Source organism: Microtus ochrogaster, linkage group LG5 (assembly GCF_000317375.1).
Source record: "Microtus ochrogaster isolate Prairie Vole_2 linkage group LG5, MicOch1.0, whole genome shotgun sequence".
Taxonomy (NCBI): Eukaryota; Metazoa; Chordata; class Mammalia; order Rodentia; family Cricetidae; genus Microtus; species Microtus ochrogaster.
The window spans coordinates 22,239,649-22,252,637 of record NC_022031.1 but is presented as its reverse complement, the minus strand read 5'-3'; the positions used below and the strand labels follow the sequence as shown (position 1 = coordinate 22,252,637).

At 42.9% G+C, this 12,989-nt stretch overlaps 1 non-coding gene across 1 annotated transcript; it reads left to right on the top strand.

Moving 5' to 3' along the window:
• The first annotated feature begins 12,414 nt into the window (after positions 1–12,414).
• Positions 12,415–12,519, top strand: LOC113457781. Its single transcript, XR_003378277.1, has one exon. It is a non-coding gene; the product is annotated as a U6 spliceosomal RNA (small nuclear RNA).
• Positions 12,520–12,989: the final 470 nt, after the last annotated feature.

The following is a 12,989-nucleotide window of genomic DNA, read 5'->3' as shown; positions in this document are numbered from 1 at the left end:
AAAAAAAAAGAATATGAGACCAGGACTTCCTTGCTAAATTAATTGAAGCAGGTTTACCAAGTGCTTTAGTTTCTGTTTTATTTCTGTGAAGAAACCCATACCCAAGGCTGCTCATAGAAGGAAGCATTTAACTGGGGCTGGCTCACAGTTTCAGAGGGTCAGTCTGTGATCATCATGGTAGGGAGTGTGGGAGCACACACACAGAGGATGCTGGAGAAGTAGCTGGGAAAACACCTGATCTGAAATTTGCAGGCAGAGAGAGAGAGAGACAGGGCTGAAAGTGGGCTTTTGAATGTGTCACCCCAAGTGACACATCCCCAACAAGACCACACTGTCTAATCATCCCTAAATAAGTCCATTAATGGGGAACAAAGCATCAAACTAGCACACCAAGTGACAGTATGAAGCAGAGGTGGAAGAAGCGATGTGTGTCTTTGAGGATGTTTGGGCATGGCTATGGGCAAGGCAACAAGGAGCTGAGATAGTACACTTACACTTCGGAAAAATAGACAATGGCATTAACGGAAAATCTTGGTATCTTAGTCTCTCTCTCTTCTCTTTCATGCTGTCCCTCCCTACCCTAACTAGTAGCCAAAAGCCTCTCTTCCTCACTCTTCCCCCTTTGACCTACAAATAAATCAAATAAATTCAATTAAACGTTTTTGTGTTTCTAGTACATCTCGCACTTTGAAAGGCAAACAAAAGATGTTGACAAGTTCCACAGGTTTAAGTAAGGAGATGGCATGATCGCCTCTATCAATAAAGGCTGTATGCTAGAGTGATGTCCTTGTCACCTAGTCAAAATAAGGACAGCAGCTGCAGAAGTCACGTTTGTTTCAGAACTACTCACTGACTTTTCTTTTAACTTAAATTTCCTACAGCTAGCAATCAGCAATTATTAGAAGGACTACAGAAGTGATGTTTTATGGAAGAATACTAACTTTTCACAAAAAAAGCAGAGCCTGAAAGATGGTGTTGTGGACAAATATGCTCAAATTCAAACCCACAAATGAGCCATTTGTTTTTGCTACTAGAGTTAAATGAAGGAAACAGCAGTAGACAACTGCACAGGTGAAAAGCCAGCTTACTTAGGAAGAATTGGCCTCTCCTTAACAAACCAGAAAGCATAGTTGAAGTAGCCCTACATCTGTCTCAGTCTGTTGATTAATAGATATTGTAGTTCTCTTGCAGCACTACGTTGCTGCTCCATGCAGAAGTGAAAGAATGAACATCAGGGTTGGAGTCTGATCTCAGATCCCCAAATAAAGATACCCCATGATAAAAGGATTCTGTTTCGGTGGGTTCATTCTCTCCAACTCCCTCCTCCTCCTCCTCCTCCTCCTCCTCTTTCTTCTCCTTCTCCTCTGCTTCTTCTCTCTCTGTCTCTCTCTCTGTCGCTCTCTGTCTCTCTCTCTCTGTCTCTCTCTCTCTCTCTCTCTCTCTCTCTCTCTCTCTCTCTCTCTCTCTCTCTCTCTCCTGTGTTGTTTTGTAGGGCTCACAGGATTTTCTTATAAAGAAAGAGTTCACCAGCTCCCTGAGAGCATTCCGTTTATGGCTGACGCCTAAGACTAAAGCCAGGTCTATGGGGAGGAACTCCCAGGTCCAGGCTGTCCTCCGAAGAGCACTGTCAGCCTCCAAAGGTGAGATGTGGCTCGAGAGAACACTATATTGTCAGATTTGTGCATATTTGTGTCTAAACTGTAAGTGATTCCAGGATATTTGGTTAAACAGAATATTGCACTACACTGAACAACCAATCTGGAAAATACTCTCAGCAGAGTCACAGACCTCAGCTTATGTGACTGATGCAAACCTGGAGCACCCTGCCATTCTGTCCACATGAGCAGCACACAGCAGGCCAATTCAGGGAAAGTCAAGTCTAGCTAAGCCAGCTCCTTAGCATCAAGAAGTCATAACCTTAGTGTTCAAAAGGAAGTGCACTCCAGGGCCCTGAATTGACCAGGGCTGCCATGGTTTGCTGTTTTGAGCAGTGGGAGCAATAGACACATATTTTACCTTTCAAAACTGTATTTGGGACTCATTTTCCAAAGCGCATGCACTCCAACTCCACTCTCCTTCTACCTGATTTCAACATTAAGGATTAGATTAAATTAAAACATTGTTTTAATCCTTGACAGATGGCAGGCACTGTTATGGGCACAAGAGAAACAGAAAAGAGTGTTACCTTTATGGAACACACTAGAGAAAGACCATTTTACTATGATTTTAGCAGACACCGTATAGCCCAAATGTTCCCTTATAAGGTTAGTACTTGATCTCTACAGAAGATAGTTTTTCAGAACCCCAAAGTGAGGATACTAAATGACTTAACATTTGTATCTAACATGTGTGATTTAAACCATCTCCAGATTATTTACAATACCTTATACAATATAAATAGTATGTGAATTGTTGCTTTCACTGTTGTGGCCAAATACCTGATGGAAACACCTTAAAGAAATAGCTTATTTTGGCCCACCATTTCAGAATATTTGTGCATAACTGTTTAGCCCCTTACATTAGGACAAAAAAAATGGCAGCAGGAGTATGTTCTGAAGGACAGTGGTACACATCACTGTGAACAGGAAGAAGAAAGTGAGGTGGGGAGTGGTCCAGGATACTGTACCCCAAAAGACCCACTGCCAAGGATCCATCTTCTCTGATGAAGTCCCATCTCCCAAAGTTTCCAAAGTTTCCGTAACCTCCAAAAGTAACATCTCCAAATGGGGCTTGAGCAAGGACATTAAGATTCAAACTCTGACACTGTACATATTGTATAGAAGAATGATAACACAGTAGAGAGTCTACACTTGTTCATTACGCATTCCTTTTATTGAAAAGATTTTCTTTTTTTAATTTATTTATTTATTAAGGATTTCTGCCTCCTCCCCGCCACTGCCTCCCATTTCCCTCCCCCTCCCCCGATCAAGTCCCTTCCCTCATCAGCTTGAAGAGTAATCAGGGTTCCCTGACGTGTGGGAAGTCCAAGGACCGCCCACCTCCATCCAGGTTTAGTAAGGTGAACATCCAAACTGCCTAGGCTCCCACAAAGCCAGTACATGCAGTAGGATCAAAAACCCATTGCCATTGTTCTTGAGTTCTCAGTAGTCCTCATTGTCCGCTATGTTCAGCAAGTCTGGTTTTATCCCAGGCTTTTTTCAGACCCAGGCCAGCTGGCCTTGGTGAATTCCGGATAGAACATCCTCATTGTCTCATTGTGTGGGTGTACCCCTCGCGGTCCTGAGTTCCTTGCTCGTGCTCCCTCTCCTTCTGCTCCTGATTTGGACCTTGAGATTTCTGTCCGGTGCTCCAATGTGGGTCTCTGTCTCTGTCTCCTTTCATCGCCTGATGAAGGTTAATATTCAGGAGGATGCCTATATGTTTGTCTTTGGATTCACCTTCTTATTTAGCTTCTCTATAATTATAATTATAAGCTCAATGTCTTTTATTTATGGCTAGAAACCAAATATGAGTGAGTACATCCCATGTTCCTCTTTGAAAAGATTTTCTATGAAGGTGGATTGCATCAAAAAATGTATAACTCATGTATGCTGAGGGGTAATAGTAACTCTTTTGGTAAAGGGAAAAAATTCTAAACCTCCCCAAAATATTTTTTTAGTCAATGAAAATATCTCACAGCAGAAAACATCAGGTTTGTAAGACACTCCAATCTCTAGTGAAGGGCACACACAAAGTATTCTGAGTGAGGAGAGAGAGGTACTAATTATAAAAATGTCAAGATTCCAAGAGAAAAGACACTAGGAAATATATTCAAAGACCTGGTGGCAAAGGCCCTGTCAGTCATCTGTTTATCAAAGTTTTTTGTAGCCATCTGTGCCATCTTGAGTGGTGGCACACTTCTAGAACTTACTATAGACTATCAGAAGCAGAAGGTCTTTACTCCCCAAGCTTTGTGCCTTTTTGAGTTTAACTTAAACTGCCAATTCTTTCCTTTCATGGCAATTACTTGACTGATTGATTGATTGATTGACTGACTGACTGACTGACTGACTGACTGACTGACTGACTGACTGACTGACTTTTTGTGTGTTACCTATTGAGTTTAATTGGTGGGAGGTCATTTACAAACAACTTATTAGTGGCTACACCACTGAAGGAAACCCCTCCCCCAGCAACTACTGTCATAGCCACTCAAGAAAGGTTGGGGGCCTCACAGATCCCTCTCACGTTCATGGTGAGATTCTGATGGGCTGAATCTGGAGTAGGTCTTGTGCATGTAATCACAGCTACCATGAGCTCACCAGTCTGATCACTATGTCATATCTAAGAGACATCACTTGAGTGCACATTCCCCCATCCTCTGGTGCTTAAATTCTTTCTGCCCCCAAATCGCAATGTTCCCTGAGCCTTTGGAGGGTGTGATATAGATTTCTATTTAGGGTTAAGCTCTCTACCATCACTTGTTCTTGGCATTTTGTCTGGTTATGGGTGTCTGCATTAACCTCTGTCTGCTGCAGCAACACGCTTCTCTGGTGAAAGATGAGCACAGCACCAGTCCATGGCTATAAACATGAGTGTTAGGAAGGCAGTTTGGCAATATGACCACTTAGCAGAACAATTGCAGTACAATGGCCCCTTCTAGGACCTCTGGTCTCTAAGCCACAGGTTCTTGAACTGGACCATCATTTATGAAAAACAAATCTTAAGTAAAATGCCATGCCCTGCCAAGAAAACCTAAAAAAAAAGCAACACACAAAAATAATGAATATTCACTTGTCTGAGGCTCATACAGTGCTCCCTGGACTCATACCTGCATCCGTAGCACACTGTGGCATATGATGAGTCGATCTGTTCTCACTTCCATCACCTCTGAAAGCTGTGTCGAATCATTTTCCCATATACTCCAGAATGTGATCTGAGTTATGCAAGGATTTTGTTTAGCTCCATGCTAGATTGGGGAACCTTGCAGGAGTTATGGGGCATTAATAAAAACAGAGACAGCTCTTTCCCTAGAAAAGACTGCACAAAGAATTATGACCCTATGTTAGAAACAGCTCCAGAAAACAATGATTTGAGAGAATTGTGGGTTCTTGGTCCACAATTTTCTCATTAATCAAGGACATGTTTTTTAGATGTTAGAAAGTAGAAGTTATTTTTAACCTTTGGAAAGGAAAACCGTTTCTGCATTTTCTCATCCCCTAAAACTGTAAAATTGTTTTCCTAGGAACATTCTAGGAAGAAATAGGATAGACCCAGTGATCTTTCCAAAGTCTTTTTGATTTGCCTATAAAAATTCACCGTAATCCTTCCAAACAGACACTGGAGACATTTTACTGAGCGGCCACTTTTCTAGGAGGTCCCTTTCTGGAGCCACCCTGTGTCGCTGGCCAAGAACTGTGGCCTACACTACCTTACTCTATCTCTGCATCCTTAGTTCTTCACTCTTGAAAATGACTCAGAGCCAGGGCCATGCTGAGCTCTCTCCACTGGCTCTGTCCACTGGCTCATTCCACCAGCTTACTCTGGGAATCACACTGTCACCTTGTGGCTCACATTTTAATTAAATCTCATCTCTTAAGGTGTCAGTGACCCATCGTGGCAGCAAAGAGGAAACATGTGAAAGTTAATTTCCTCAGGTCCTGGAATACAAAACCCTAACAATGTGTAGGAGGTACATATCTGAACCCATTTCAAAAGCAGCGTGTCTTCCATGGCCTATTCTGGATGAGTAGAAAAAGAAAGGAAAAAAAGTGTCTTTGATCAATGAGAAAAAAAAATCTAGATAAGCTAACTACTATATCTACTTGTCTTGACCTAAATGTTTCATGCTGTCATGTTCTCTGGGAGTTTGTGAAACTAATGGAAGATTCTTCTTCCGGGGGAGAAATATCTAATAAGCCAGTTTGGATTAAGGAACAATGGAGGAAGAGGCAGTCTCAGAGCCTTACGGCCACTCAGTTCTGTTCTCCACCAGAGTACTACTCTGCTCTGGCTACTTTAGAATAGATGTCGGCCTCCCTGACTCACGACTTAGCAAGGCTGCCTTCTTCTATCAAGGCTCAGCAGACAGTCTGCTTCCTTGCCTCTTCCAGTTCACAGAGGCAGCCTCCACCCCTGGATGAAGCCTAAGCCTCCATCTGGAAAGCCCACAACTCTGCATCTCTCTGATCGTTCTCTATTGGGAGATCTCCCACAGGCCAAAGCCTTGAAGATTATCCGCCTCAAAGAACACTTTTAATTCAATCAGATTTACTGGGGGTAGCCCAGGATAACATCCATTTTCAGTGTCCCCAATGTAATATCTATAAAGCCCATTTTGTCATGTAATGATAACATGTTCAGGGAGTTTAGGTATTAGAACATGGACATCTCGTAACCAATATTCTGCCGACCCTAATGACTTAGGGTGGTGCTCCATCCGCAGCATTGTAGACAGGTTGTTGTGATGGTCGGTCTTGACTGTTGGGGTTTAGAGCTGCCATGGAGATGAATTTCTAGGCATGCCTGTGAGAGGTCATCTTGTTCAGGTTGATTGAGGAAAGAAGATCCCGCCTGACTGTGGACAGCACACATTCCATGGGCGGTGGTGCCAGAGAAAATAAAAAGAAGAAAATATATGCAAGTATTCGTCTCCCCCTGCTTGGTGATGCCAATGACGTGTGATGCATTTCCCGGAAGTCCTGCCTCTGTGACGTCTCTGACATGGTGGGCTGTGTACCCTAGAACTGTAAGCTTTCCTTCATCAAATCTCATTTGTCAGTGCTGTGTCACAGAAACAAAACAAGTAACCAGTACAGCTCTATTCACCATAGTTCTACAGGTGACAGGAGCTCTGTTATGTCACGCTATCTGGACTCTCTTTCTGTCTGTCTTTCTTTCTTCCTTTCTTCCTTTCTTTCTTTCTTTCTTTCTTTCTTTCTTTCTTTCTGTCTGTCTTTCTTCCTTTCTTTCTGTCTGTCTTTCTTCCTTTCTTTTTGCTTTTCAGTCTTCTACAATCCACGGTTCCCCCCAGTGCCTTCTCTGTTATATGTGTTTCCTCCTGCATGAAGCTGCAGTGGCCTTTGGTTTCCTCTGTCTGTGTAGACACAGGAGTCTTTCACCGTGACTTAAACCTCTAATGGCCTTCCAGTCAAAGTGTTTCCCCTATCCCTGTCCATCTGCATGACACTCCAGCCACCATGTCATTCCTCGAAGGCCAAGCAACTTCTATGTCCCCTGAAGGTACACACTTCAAGGTGGTGTATCATATTGGTGAGTCTATCCATCACTACAGGTACAGGGTGGCTGTAAGCAGCTAAAGGCAAATACACCAAAGTTTGTGGGTCTGGGAGTGTTCCGTACATTTTCTCATCCATAAGCATGTTAGAGTCATTCCACTGTACAAAAGTAAGAGTCTCTGACATGTCAACATTCCAACTTCCACTGGAGGTTTACAGTGGGAGAGTCCACTCCTCAAGCTGCTAGCATTTGATTGACGGGTCTGCATACCAACACAGAGCACAACACCGTAGATATAGTTGGACTCACTACAACTGACAAAGATTAATATAGACATACTAAGCCCTCTGATTCTTTACAAAGAGCATATAGGTAAATTGAATTAAAAGTAAGAGAAAAGGTGGCCAGCAGCCAGGCTGTGGCAGAAGGTAGCTCTCACTCTTCCCTACAAGAAATTGTAAAATTATTTTCGCTCTAACGTAGATTTACCCCACAAATGTCTGCTTTCTCTCTCACTGTCTCACTTGTCCCCATCATCCTAACAAAAACACCCATGGTGACAATCATTATCCACAAAGGACTCCTGCATCTTTGTAAACCAAGGGCACTTTTTTCTTTTCCTTCTTTTAAAATTAATTAAATTTTTTCATTTATTTTACATCCCGACCACAGTTTCCCCTCTCTCCTCTCCCTCTGTTTTAGATTCCCCCAACTCCCGTCTGCACCACCCTCATTAACTCCTCCTCTGTTTCTGTTTAGAAAGGGGCAGGCCTCCAATGGGTGTCAACAAAGCATAGCATATCAAGCTGAGGTGGGACTAGGCTCCTGTCTTTGTATTAAGGCTGGATAAGGCAACCCAGTATGGAGAATAGGTTCCCAAACGCCAGCCTAAGGGTTAGGGACAGGTCCTGATCTCCCTGCTAAGAAGTCCCACAAATAGACCAAGCTGCACAACTGTCACACACGTGTAGAGGGCCTATGTCAGTCCCAAGAAGTCTCCTCCAAGGGTACTGATCAGTGGAAAGTCTTCTTAATACTAAAAATTAATGAGTCCTTAATTGCTTTCCTAAATTACATGACATTCGCCGTAGGGAACGCATTTCTCTTTTTTAACCAACTATTCTTGTTGCTTCCATTCTGGAGGTAAACATGTACAATACCACCTCCTTGAACCAAGTGCTTCTGTGATTTTTTTCCTCTTTCTCAAACTCCTAACTCTGCCTAAAGTAACTTAGTGGCAACAGGAGCATTGGATTCCCCAAAATTCTCTGGTTCCAGGATCAGGGGTGAGAACTGGCCTAGCCTGGGAAGCACCATGGGCAATCCCCAAAACCTGGGACCTATACAGTTCTGAAAAGAACTGGAAACAGGGGATTCTAGTTGTGACTCTCTTGACCAGAAGCTGGGGAGCCTGTCTACTCCTGCAACTGCCTCTGCAGTACCCAAGAAGCAGATCAATCAATTACTAGTTTGTTAATAATTTATTGACGATATAGTGCAACATGCTTCAAGAATATCACACACTTTAATATTCTTTCTCTCTAAGTATAACAGAAATGAGAAAGAAAATAAAATGGAGAGAAGACAAAACCATGGAAAGAAAGGACATAAAAGCGGGTCTATACCATGCCCGGAAAGTTCGTCCCTCATAGTTTTCCAGTTGTCCTTCCGGGATCATCGTCCTCAACAACGTGGCAGGCAGCAGAGGCTGAACCTGTTGAGGTAACTTCCATGTGGTTCAGGCCAATAGCTGCTCCCAAGTTCTCTTCCTGAGAGTGGTTTCGCTGGGCAGCAATTTAATGCAACATAGTGCCTTGTCTTATACTTCATTTTGGGGGTCTTATCCTAATATACCAATTCTCTTTATTAAGTAAACATCGCTTTTACCAATGTGGGTCCTGAAGTATAGACACAGGCCAGGGTGACATCATTTCCAGCAGCTAAAGTCTGAATCCCTTCAAAAATAAAAGTCACTATTCCTTCAAAAAAAGAAGTATCTGGGCTCACCTCCCCCAGTCTGTAGACTCCAGCGGAACCATCCCCTAGGGGTTTCCTTAGGCTGAGATCAGACCCTGGGGCACTACCATAAGGACAGTAAGACTTTCCTTCAGTGGTTCAGAGTACTCTGAATTTTCCAGGCTACAACTTGAGTTGGTTCACTCCATCTGTGGGCCACTGACAGCTGTCAGAGACACAGGCGACCTTCTTGCTGCCGGCCAATCCTGAGGCTCATGCAGAAATACAGGGACAGAGCCCAGACTGTCAAGACTGTTTGGGCTATTTCCACAAAGTCCTATCTAACTAGATTTGGCTGAAAATGGCCTCTATTGTCACCAGAATATGAAGGCTTCTTGAGACTCCTTGGCTTGACCGACCACAAAGCAGACACAGTTCTGATCAGAAACTATGCTAGCTGCCCCCGCTGAAGGTTGTTTTGTTTCCACCAAACAGGAGCATCTTTAATCCTACTAAGATCTACTGAGCTTGCCCCATGTGCTGAAGACTGCAGGTACAGCCCTATGGGATGTTCTTTGCAAAGTCTTCAGCAGCAAAGCAGAAAGTGGGAGGAGTCCTGTCAATCATCCATCTCTAATTTACTCGCTCAACAACCAAGGCTGAATATCTGCTCTGTGCAAAGATCTGGGCTCTGCAATGTGGAAAACAAAAGGAAATTCATCAGGTTCCCCAGCTTCAAACAGTGGGACCCTGATATAGAATGTAAGTCACAGGAGTAAATCTCTCCAAAATGAGGTAAAATTCACTAGATGCAGAACGTTTGGGTTGACACAAGCAAGGGAAAAAAGCTATGTGTGTGTTTGTAACATCATAGATGTTGTCTGGAGCTGGGAACTCCCACCCACAAAGCAGCTCCTGAGGTAAAGATATAGATATAAGCAGTTTGAGAGTATGGTGGCTTGGGTAATAACGGCCACAGGCTCACAGACTTGAAGACTTGGTCACCAGGGAGTGGCACTATAGTCATCAGGAGTGGCACTATTAAGAAGAATTAAAATGATTAGGATATGTCACCTTGTTGAAGGAAAGGTGGGCTTTAAGGTTTCAAAAGCCCACGCCAGATCCTCCCCCCCCCTCTCTCTCGATCAGACTCTTCCAGCACTAGGGGTGCCACCATGTTCCCAGCATGTCCCCTGCCATGATGATAATGATAATGGCAAGCCAACAATTAAATACTTTCTTTTACTTTCTTTCATAAGAATTGCCTTTCTTAGTCATGGTGTCCCTTTACAGCAACAGAACAGTGACTAAAGCAGAGGAAAAGGTGGGGGGACATCTTAGAACATTCCATTATGTATGGAAGACAGAAAAGACAAAGGAAGCAAGTCAGGAAAGAATCCTAAAATGAACTTCTCACAGTTACATCTGTAAGAAGCTGGGCTCTACACACACAGGCCAACAGGAGTCAGAATCAGTAAAAAGAAAGATATGGATGCTGGAGTGTTTACCCTACAACCCCATCCTTCAAGACCAACCATTGTCTGACAGCATCAGTTAACTCTGTGCCCAGAAGCCCAGATCCCATGTGCGATCGGAGAATACGCTTCAGAAAGAGCAGAAGATCTCTTTGTTTAGAGGACTGTCCCTTGAGTTCCCCATATTAGATAAAGGGCAAAGAATAAGACACTGCCAACATGGTACAAAAGACTTCCCAGAGAAATAGTACTTGACTAGGCTAAAAGAAGAACAGGATCTGGCCTATGGTAGCCAGGGGCATCCAAGTCAAAGAGCAGTGAACAAAGGCAGAAAGGCAGGTATAGAGAGGCTAGAAAGGAAACCAGCAAAGCTCCGCTTTGGGGTGGTTGGCCTAGAGGAAAGCTAATCCAACTGACTTTGATTCTGCCTCTAGAATTGTTATTCTAGTGAACATGAAATGTCACTGCTAGAAAGCAGTCTTTCACAAGAAGCTTTTCCAATACATCCATGTGGAACTCAGAATATTGGCAAATAACTTCTGGAGAAAACAAGTAAAGTAATTAGAATGAATTGCGACATTAATCTTTTCTCTATTAATTTATAAGAATTTATCATTGACCTACTGTATCTACTAACAATATAACCCCCCACCCAGGCTATCATTGTTTTTTAGTATTGTTTAGGATAATTTTTTTCATATTACTTCTCATTCATATGTCATTTTGAATGTGCTCCAAGTCAGAAGAAAGAAACTTCCTGTATATAGAAGGGAGTGGCCATCTGTCCTTGTGAAGGCTTAAATGAAAATGACCCCCATAGGCTCATAGGGAGTGGCACTATTAGGGGGTGTGGCCTTCTTAGAGGAAGTGTGTCACTTGGGGTGGGCTTAAAGATTTCAGAAGTTCAAGCCAGGCCCAGTGTCTCACGCACTCTTCCTGCAGTCTTTGGATCTGAAGGTAGAACTCTTGGCTCCTTTTCCAGCACCACGTCTGTCTGCACTCCCCATGCTCCCTAACATGACAGTAGTGGACTAGCCCTATGAACTGTAAGGGAGCCCGATTGAATGCCTTCCTTTATAAAAGTTGTGGTCACAGTATATCATCACAGCAATAAAACCCTAAGACAATTGGGTGATCTGAGCCACTCTGTTTGCTATGCACAGATAGAGAGAGTGACCCTGGAGGCCAAGCGCATGATCCACAAAGATTGAAAAGGAGAGAATGCAGCTGACACTCTTGACCTTCTCCCTGGATGAGCTGACTTCTGATACCAGTCAGTGTGCAGGAAAGATCTTTGTGAAAGGCCGGAAAGTAAGTGTTTTAATTCTGAGGACCTAAATCTTGATCCGCTTTGCTCAAGACTGCTGCTGCACAAAAACAGCCATAGAAAATATATAATGTCAGAAGGATATTGCTCAATCTATAAAACGCTTGCCTTTTAAGAACAAGTTGGATCCCCAGAACCCACATTTTTAAAGACCCAGGTATAGCTTGTAACCGCAGTCCTGGAAGGCAGAGACCTGTGGAGCTCTGGGGTTCACTGACCAGTCAGCACAGAATACATGACAGATTGCAGGTTAGTGAAAGACTCTGTGAAAAAAAAAAAAAAAGGTTTGCTGTGAGACTGTCGGAAGTTAAAGCCATAAATGTCACCAACATAAGATGAAGGAAAGCAAGCATAGATGGATAGGGCAAAGCCTGAGGCCTCAACCTTACACAGAGAACCAGGGGCAACTGAGGAAAGATGGGAACAGAAGTGTTCTGCCCCAGGGAAGACCAATCATCCAATACCAAATAATCATTCCTAAAACCATACGTACAGGTAGCATACAAGTAGAACAATACAGAGAAGATTATCAAACCCCAGCATAAAGGTGACACACAAATTTGTGAAGTGTTTCATATTTTTTAAAAAGAAAAGTGACATACAGACTTAACAGGTGATATTTAGAAATATATATATATGCATATATGCATATCAGAACAATTAATGAAAAAAGAGACCATGAATTTGAAAGAAAGCAAGAAGGTACTATGGTAGGGTTTGGATGGAAGAAAGGGAAAGGGGGAGATGATGCAGTTGTAGCATATACTCTCAAAAATAAACTAAGAGTTTGAAAGATCGATAGCAACTGAGGAATGTTACTGGAGATTACACTCTGCCTTCTGTCTGCAAACACATGCACATCATCTGAAGACACCGGAACACACATACAAAGATGATATAAACAAGAGTACTATCTAAAAGCACTCCAGTGTGAATGTCATGTTTTTTTTTAATTTATATGGAATCGTTTTCCTCTTTTATTTATTTTGATTTATTTCAAACTTAAGAAAATGCGACCCCTGTTCTTTGCTTTCAGGTTGTATAACATCAGT